At 42.2% G+C, this 9,253-nt stretch overlaps 1 pseudogene; it reads right to left on the reverse strand.

The window, feature by feature from the left end:
• LOC131495374 (small ribosomal subunit protein eS10-like) lies at positions 1-4,291 on the reverse strand (annotated as a pseudogene).
• Positions 4,292-9,253: the final 4,962 nt, after the last annotated feature.

Below are 9,253 nucleotides of genomic sequence, written 5' to 3' on the forward strand. Positions count from 1 at the left end.
ACAGATTTAACACAACACCATCTCTTCCACTTTTACTGAGGTGGCTGACCATGACCAAATCCACCTCTAAACTGGAATTCAGTTGCTGACCCAGCTCCGGCCTCAGCTTCCTTGTTGGCACCAAGGGACACAGCCCTGTCTCTGTCTCTGTCTCTGTCAGTGTCCCCTCAGGTGAGTCTTTCAGGTCTCTCTCCCTCCAGACCTTCGGGCCCTGGCCTGCCATCTCAGAATGGCTGTGACACAGAGCGGCAGGCACGATCTCAGGGGGCAGGTGGAGGTAATCACAGAGATACTGGATACCCCTGGCTGGTAAGATACCAGCAAAAATGTCTCCAGGCAAATTGTTCCTTTACGTGGCCCTGTGATTTGAGAGACTACATGGCCTTCATGATGTGAAGATTGGGCACATTCTTGTCTGCTGGCTCGGGGGGTTTAGGCATGTGGATGTCTTCCTTGGCTATCGTCGCTCCCTTCTTGAAAAGGAGTTCATAATGACAATACGGCTCTCCTTGGGCATCAACATCTCGTTGGCTGCTACGTCTGGGGCTGGGGCTGGGGAGTGGTATTCTCTTTTTTTATCTGAAATGGGAATGTGATAGCTGGCACTTTTACAAACATTTTTATGGCTTTGAAGATATGACCGTGTGAAAGATCACAAGGCAGACAGTTTGAAGGAACCTGGCTCCCTGATCACTTTATAGAGCCCTGGGCTTTGTTCATATAAGCATAAACCTCAAGGAATTAAACCTCTGTAGCTGGTCACTGTTGTGAGGAGGCAAACACAATATACGATAATGTGAGCATGAAGAGAAGTGGAAGTATACATACCAAGTTCTTAGCATTGATTAACTGGCGTAGGGGTGGGGTGCAGGAAGTAAAGAAAGAGAGAGAAGGGAAGGTATAGAAAAAAAATTTTTAAGTGTCTTCTATTCAGAACAAAACAGCATTATGATATTGTACCATTTATTTCCAATTATATATTCACTCTTTCTGAGCCCTCTTTGTTCCTACTTAAAATTCTCCCTCCCTGAGGGCCATCCTGAGGCATCTGAATCCCAGCAAGAGACAAGGTTCAGACTCTTTTCTCATATGATTGATCAATGTTAAAAAGCTGACGGAGGAAGAGAAGTATCTCAGGGTAGTGAGATTTCAGGTAATCATTTTCTTTCTTCCTTATTTTGGTATGATTGTCTTATTTTTATATTGATCATGTATTACTTATATAATCAGGAAAGAAACAGCAAAGTTATTTTCATTGTGGAACAACAAAAATAACAAAGAGATTGGAGTGAGGCAAGGTTGGAGGCAAGATCAACTGGGAGGGTATTTTCAATAATCCAGCTAAGAAATGATGATGGTCTGAATGTAAGTAATGACAATGGAGATGGAGACATGTGGAAGGTGGATAGAATCAACAGGACATAGTGGTTGATTGGAAGAGGAAGAGAAGGAAAGGCTTCCAGCTTCAGCAAGTAGATGGAGAGGTATGCCATTTCCTGGGATGAGGAACACAGGAGGAAAATCAACTGTGGAGTGGAAGACATGTGACATCTTCAAATATTGATGCCTAGGCTCCACCCCGAATCAGAATCTCCAGGCATGTGCCACAGGTGATTCTAAGGCACAGCCAGGGCGGAGAGACCCTGGTGAAGACCCTAACATGAGGCTGAGGACCAGGGGGACATGAAGTTTGAGACTAAGAAAACATGGTCAGAGAAGGAGGAGGAAAGCAAAGGAGAATATGTCCTGGAAATCAACAGAAAAGGAAGTTTCTGATACTTGGCACTGTGCTTAGAATATAATTGGCGCTCAATAAATACTTACTGACTAAATGACAGAAGGAAGGAAGGGACAATGGTTTCAAATATTGCTCGGGGGTCAAGAAAGAGAAGGGTTCTAAAGTGTCCGTTGGATTTGGCACCAAAGAGGTTGCCTTTAGCCCTGTGGGCTCAGTGTGTGTTGTTGAGCGGTGAGGATGAGGGCAAAAGTGCCAGTGGGCTGACAGCTGACTGGAGACTGGCCAGCCATTATATTGAAAATCTTGGTTATGCTTAGAAATCACATTTCTGAAACATTATTTTGTGGTACTGAAAAATTCGCCCTCTGCCTATTATATATGATTCTGATTTGGGTGTAAATTAGAAGCATACGGAGCTAATTTAGGAGCTTATGCTCTCAAGCCAGACTTGCAAAGACTGAATCTAGACTATGCCACTGACTCGATGCACATCTGTGGGTAAGTCTCTCATTGGATCACGGTGAGCTGGGCACACAGAAAGCACTCAGCAAAATATCAGCTGTGAAGTGTTAGACAGCCATATATACATGGAAACCCAAGAATGAGTGGCAGGATTACAAAAGGTCTTTCAGTACAGTTTTGGGCAAATAGTCTATAAGGAACGTGTACTACTTTTATAATTAGAAAAACACGTAAAATGATATTTAACAACAACAAAAAAGTGTTGCTATTCAAGAAAAGATAAAGAAAAGGAAATAGCTAAAGTGTATAGGATGAAAATTTCATGTGCTTCTGGTGGGACAGACATTTGCCTGTTCACGGCTTTTGAAAAAGCCTGAAAGGTGCTGAGGGTGATAACTGTGGCAACAATGTTTCTGGGGAGGGAGAAGGAAAAGGGGTTGGAATGCAGTTTGAAGAATTAGCCTTGGACAGGACGTGTCTTCCTGTGATCGGGAAGGAAAGAAGTTGTGAATAGATAGATATAAATGCAATAATTTAGGGGCACCTGGCTGGCTCAGTCGGTACAGCATGCAAGTCTTTTTTGTTTTTAATGCTTATTTATTTTCGAGACACAGAGAGACACAGCGTGAGTGGGGGAGGGGCATAGAGGGAGACACAGAATCTGAAGCAGGCTCCAGGGCCAAATTGTCAGCACAGAGCATGACGCGGGACTCGAACTCACAAACTGTGAGATCACGACCTGAGCCTCAGTTGGATGCTTAACTGACTGAGCTCCCCAGGTGCCCCTAGACCATGAAACTCTTAATCTCAGGGTCATGAAATTACTTAAACAGAGGTGTAGAGATTACTTTAAAAAATAATAAAAAAAATTTTGATGCAATAATTTGTAGGTGCAGAGGAAGGAGATCAAGGAAGTTCATGACTGATAGTCTTGATGTCTATTACCGAAGCCAGTAAGGCTATCTTCTGAGAGGGGAGATTTTGAAAAGCCATCATAGGGAAGAAAGGAGGAAACTGACAACACAGATACTGCCAAGTGGCACCAAGCGCCTGGCTTTGGATGGAGACTTGACTCTGCCAAGGCCCTGACCTGTGTCACATCCAGTGGAGCAGATGTATCTACTGTTCTGTCACACGGTTCTGGTGTGTTTGTGGCTCGCTTTAGATCCGTGAGTTAGTTGCTTCTCATGTGAACTCTACTCCTTCTCCCTCTTATTGACGGAAATCCTACTGGGTCTGCAAAGCCCAGCTCCGGTTTATTTACTCATTTATTGATTTTAACCAATCCAATTTCCAGGTGGTCTCTCAGAACCTCAGACCTTCTGGGTTCAGGAACTGGCCAAAGGTCCATCTATGCCTTTTCTCTTTGATACCTGTGCTATCTGATCATGAAAGAGTCATTTCAGGACAGGGGCTTGCCTTGAAGTTTGACTTCCTGATGATTTTTGATTGGGGGCCAGTATTATATTCAGTCTGTGTACATGTGCTTCCTTTAGTTCTGTTATTAGGGATTTAATTTACTGGAGGGGAAGCACCTGCAACCCGTTTGGAAAAACGTTTAATGGCAGCTCTCCCGGATGTGACCCACTTGACAGTAAAAGTTCCAGTGCAATCACTGTAGTGTGGTTCACGTGTAGATACAATCAGACATTTGGCTAACTAGTTGGAAATGACGGGGTTTCCCAGATTCCCACCATACCTATTCTCTGATTTTATCAGGCTCTCCAGTGCTCTCACCCCTCCATTTCAACCAATGCAGCATGCCTCCTGACATATTTTTCTTCTACATCCTGCATGAAACCTGTGACATATCCTGTGGCCTTCTTAGCATCCAAGGTCCCTGATTTTTTCCCATTGCATCTTCTTTACCGGCCACCACTCTTGAATCAATCCAGCCGTCTCTTTTGCTTCTATGTTAGGGCTACTGAGTCCTTCATCAGGGCCTAGGTTTTTGCCCCAACATGGCCAGCAGAGATTAGGGGGGCAAAGGACAAAAAGTCAGCCCTGATGTCACTGGTGGAAATCAGTGGGACTTAAGGACCAAGGACTGGGCCCAGAACAGCCAGGACATTGGTTACATACAGGTGGACTAAGCAAATATGTAATATATTCAGGATAATGAAAGCCAATCCTGTTAGTGAAGGGAGTTACAAGTATGGAATGGGGAAGATAAACCCTGCGATATTGGGTTGGAATTGGAGGCATTGGTTATATCTCATGGTTTTTGATAGATAGATATGGAAATAGATACACATGTGCATGTTTATGTATATTTATATTATTTATATTTATTTATATTTACATTTACATTTATAATTTCCGAGTTCTATCCATTGAAAGGACAAAGGCCTAGAAGCAATAAATGACACTCCAGAAGGAAGGAGCACACTGAGTACCCAGATCCTCGCTTATGATGATCATCTTCCACTAAAAGGAATCAAAACTTCTTGGAGAAATGGCTGATTTCAGGGTAAGGGCAGGGAAGTATAAGATGAGCCTAGGGCTTGTTACCAGAAGTAACAAAGTACTAACATATCGAAAGGACACAGGAGATAACATGAAGGGATTCCTACTGACCAAATGGGGGACAGTTTGAAGATTAAAGAAAAAAAAATAGTAACATTATAACTCATTGAATAGGAGTTCAGTGAGTCCATACAATTGACTTTTAACCAAAAATTAAGAATTTGTGGGGCTTATAACATGTAGAAATAATTAACATATTATAACAGTAGCACGGAAGCCAGAAAGGGGTGTAAATATATTACTGTATGTTTCTTACCTGTACATGAAGTGATATAATATTATAATATTACTTCAAAATATGGTTGTGATGTTAGGAATATATATTTTGACTTCTAGAGAAACCACTAAAATAAACAAAAACCCCATGAGAAATAGCTAAAATGGAATACTAAAAAATGTTTTGCTATATACAAATAAAAGCAGGAAGGGAGGTAAAAAGAAGCAGAGAAGAGCTAGAATAAATTAAAAATAAATAGCAAGAGAGTAGACTTAAACACACTTGTATCTATAATTACACTAAATATAAATGATCTAAACACTACAATTAAAGGATAGGCTGGATAAATAGGATGGTCTAGTAAGGCCTCACTGCAAAGGTGACAACTGAACAAATACTTGAAGGAAAAGAGGGAACAAGACATGCAGATAACTAGGGTCAGAGTGTTTCAGACAGAGGGAAAAATGTGTACAAGACAGATACTGTTTTATTTTTTTAATGTGTATTTATTTTGAGAGAAAGGGAGGGAGAGAGAGAGAGAGAACAAGCAGAGGAGGGGCAGAAAGAGAAGGAGAGAGAGAGAATCCCAAGCAGGCAGAGACCAAAACAGGGTTTGATCTCAAGAACCATAAGATCATGACCTGAGCTGAAATCAAGAGTCAGACACTTAACTGACTAAGCCACCCAGGTGCCCCCAGATACTGTGTTAAAAAAGAAAGCTGATTAGCAGACATTGCTCAGAGCTGAGGCTGCTTGGATTCTCAATGACTGAAACATCCAAAAATATTCCTAGGATTAAAATTTTGTAAGTTCATGGTTTATGAATGAATTTCATAATTCATTTATTTAGGATTTAGGGATTAGAAGATACCTTAAAGGTCATCTTGTTCCAACCTCACACCTGTGGCATGGCTAATAGATAATGAGTTGGAGTCACAGCCAGTGAAAATATTTTCATGCCTCCCCAGGGCCTACTCTTCCTCTTGATGAAAGGCTCTAGTAGAAAGTTCTTTCTTCTATAGAGCACAAAGCTGTTTCACTGTACTTGATTTTTTTTCTGCACTTAAGCAATCCTGATGAATGTCTTACCACATCTAGCGAGACCTAAAGTAGGAGGGTTTCAACTTGACCATAAGTTTCTTGGCTTTCATCACCTTCGCAGGGCCTGTCAAATGGTTTAGATTTCAAAACTTAAACCCTTGGCCTTTACTAAACCTTCCCAGTATCTTCTGTCAAGAGGCTTCCTGGACATATGAAGGGAAAGTAAACCAAATGGGCGTTTGTTTCTCATCAGTGAAGGCAAAGTGCTCGCAGAGGCCAGCTGGCCTATTTTTGTCTATGTATCAGGGATGGTTGCCAAGAATGAGCAGAGGGGTTTGCCTGCAGTAAAGACCAGAGACAGGGGTTGGTGGAGATGGTTACTGATGCAGAAGGAAGGCCCATGAACAGGATTCAGAACTTGTTGAGATGATCCTACCTCCACCTTTAAGCTCAGACCTCTCATTCTCCTCCTCACATGTATCCTCTTATCTGTAGGCTCAGGACCGTAAGGGATTCATTCCTCTCCTAACAGAAAGTAGATATCAAGTCTTTGGTTGGGACAGACCTTATAGTGCCCTCATCTTATTATGTGATGCTCTGATTGTTGGTATTCTGAATCCAAAGTGTCCCTTCCCACACCCTCACTAATGAGGCTCAGCACAGCTTTGGCTGGATGCAAAGACTGGGTGGAAGGACATAGGCACCTGGGGTAGCACTAAATGTCAGAGGGAGTCAAGTTAATCCTAGAGAGTTGCAGACTGACTCAGATTCAAAGACTGAGTGTGGTCCAGAGAAACACCAGAATGCTGAGGTTTCAGAGCCATGGGACCAGGTAGAGCTGGTATTAAAGGAAAGCAGTTTGGGAATAAGCCAACACAGAGTCCTGAGTTACTTCAACATTTGCACTTTCCTTAAGGCCCTATGTGTATTAAATACATCCACACAAATTGGAGTTAATTCAGGGTGCTTTTTTAAAAATAGAGATTTTTAAATATATATATTTAAAAATATAGGTTAAAATACAGATTTCTAAGCCCTGCTCTTAGAAATTCACATTTAGGGGGGATCTGGGTGGCTCAGTCAGTTGAGCATCCGACTTCGGCTCAAGTCATGATCTCATAGTTCGTGGGTTTGAGCCCTGCATAGGGCTCTGTGCTGACAGAATGGAGCCTGGACCCTGCTTCGGATTCTGTGTCTCCCTCTCTCTCTCTGCCCCTGCCCAGCTTGTGTTCGCTCTCTTTCTCTCTCAAAAATAAATAAATAAACATTTAGAAAAAAAAGGAATTCAGATTTGGTCAATCTTAGGAGGACCCAAAAAAGCTGTCTTTTGAAAACTTCCTCAAATAACCCTGGTGTCTTGGGAGTCGTCAGTTTAAGGAGTCGGGTCTGGCAGACACCTGTGCCGGGTCTCTTGCCGGTGGACATCTGGACTTCTTGCCCTGAGCTGTCGTACTGTGTTCGCCTTAACTTTTCTCTCACCTACCTTGCTGGTCCCATGACTTGATTACCACCCTGTCCGGTATTAGCAGGTCTCAGGTCTCAGGACTGCCATGAAAAGTGAGCTCATGTTAAAGAGTGCTTAGTGTTGAACCTGGTAGTCAGTAATCACTCAGTAAAAGTCAGTTATTCTTATTATCATCTCTGCTTAAAACTATATGATGTGCCTGAACTGTATGACTCATTAGACTGTGCAATAATATTTCCTGAAGACAGTAGAATTAGATCAATCTCTGACCACCATTAATCCCTGGAATCTCTTCTCCAGTAAACTTCCTGTTTGGCCCCATTGGGTTCTCACTTGGTGACAGTCTGACTTTCATGGGTCTGCTTTGTATTGTTTTGGCAGGATCTGGAGCAGGTGTAAGCCCCTTTGTGTTTGTTTAGAAATGCTTTCCCCCGGTTGGGAGGAGTTGGGCCTCCCACTCATAGAGGTTTGTTTCTATCCCTTTGTGGTTGTGTTTATGATTGTGGTGCAACTACTTGGAACTGAAGTGTAGTCTCTTTGGAGATGGGGTATTCTGTAGACACAGTGTGAAATTCCTTGGGCTGGGAGGATCCCCAGAATGTAACACAGTATCTCTACTGGTTCTAGAACTGCCCAGAGTGGATAGGATTTTACTGTTATAATGAGAATTAGGATTCTAAAATGCAGGAATGTAAATGCAGGATCCATTCATTTGTTCGTTTGTTCAACTAATGTTTATGAATGCTTTTTAAAAATTTTAGACAGAGAGAGAGAGAACACGTGAGTGGGGGGAGGGGCAGAGAGAGAGAATTTTAAGCAGGCTCCATGTTCAGCACAGAGCCCGATGCAGGGCTCAATCCCACAACCCTGGGATCATGATCTGAGCCGAATCCAAGAGTTGGACGCTTAACCAACTGAGCCACCGAGGTGTCCCATGAGTACTTTTAATGTGCCAGGCACAATACTAACATTGAGAAGAAAAAGAGGGTCCCCACCATTTCAGCCCAGAACCTCTTTGTTCTCCATCCTGTCCATAGATTATAATAGCATAGATTATTAAACTTCACTTATTCATACTTCAAGTTACTGAACACCTACTATGTGTGAGGCTAATAGGTAAAGAGGATATAGAGTAGCTCACTTTTATTCATGAAGGATTAGTTCCAAGACACCCAGTGGATGCCTGAAACTGTGGATAGTACCAAACTCTGTATATACTATTTTTTCTATACTTATATACCTATGATAATGTTTAACATATACATTAGTCATGATGAGAGATTAACAACTTACCCAATGACAAAATAGAACAATGATAACAAGATACTAAAGTAAAAGTTATGTGAATGTGGTCTCTCTCTCTCTCTCTCTCTCTCAATACCTTATTGTACTGTACTCACTCTTCCTGTGATAATATAAGATGATAAAATACCTACCTTATGAGATGGAATGAAACGAGTGATGAAGGAATTGTGATGTAGCATTAGGCCACAGCTGACCTTCTGTGGCTATGTCAGACGGAGGATCGTCTGCTTCCAGACCACGGTTGACTGCAGCTAACTGAAACCATGAAAAGCAAAACCACAGCAAAGGGAGCGACTACTGAAGCTCCTCTCTCCAGGAGCTCATAGTTTCGTAGGGAAGGAGGTTCAGAAACATATAACTATCCTGTTGCAAGTCCTGTTTGGCATGAGCGAGATGTGATTATTCTACCAAGAGCTTAGTGCTAAAATAGAGCTATAATAGAAATGTGTGCAAAGTACAAGAACTTAAGAATTATGTGCTTGGTGCTGTGCTCGGCAAT

The sequence above is a fragment of the Neofelis nebulosa genome, chromosome 15, assembly GCF_028018385.1.
Source record: "Neofelis nebulosa isolate mNeoNeb1 chromosome 15, mNeoNeb1.pri, whole genome shotgun sequence".
In the NCBI taxonomy this organism is placed as follows: domain Eukaryota; kingdom Metazoa; phylum Chordata; class Mammalia; order Carnivora; family Felidae; genus Neofelis; species Neofelis nebulosa.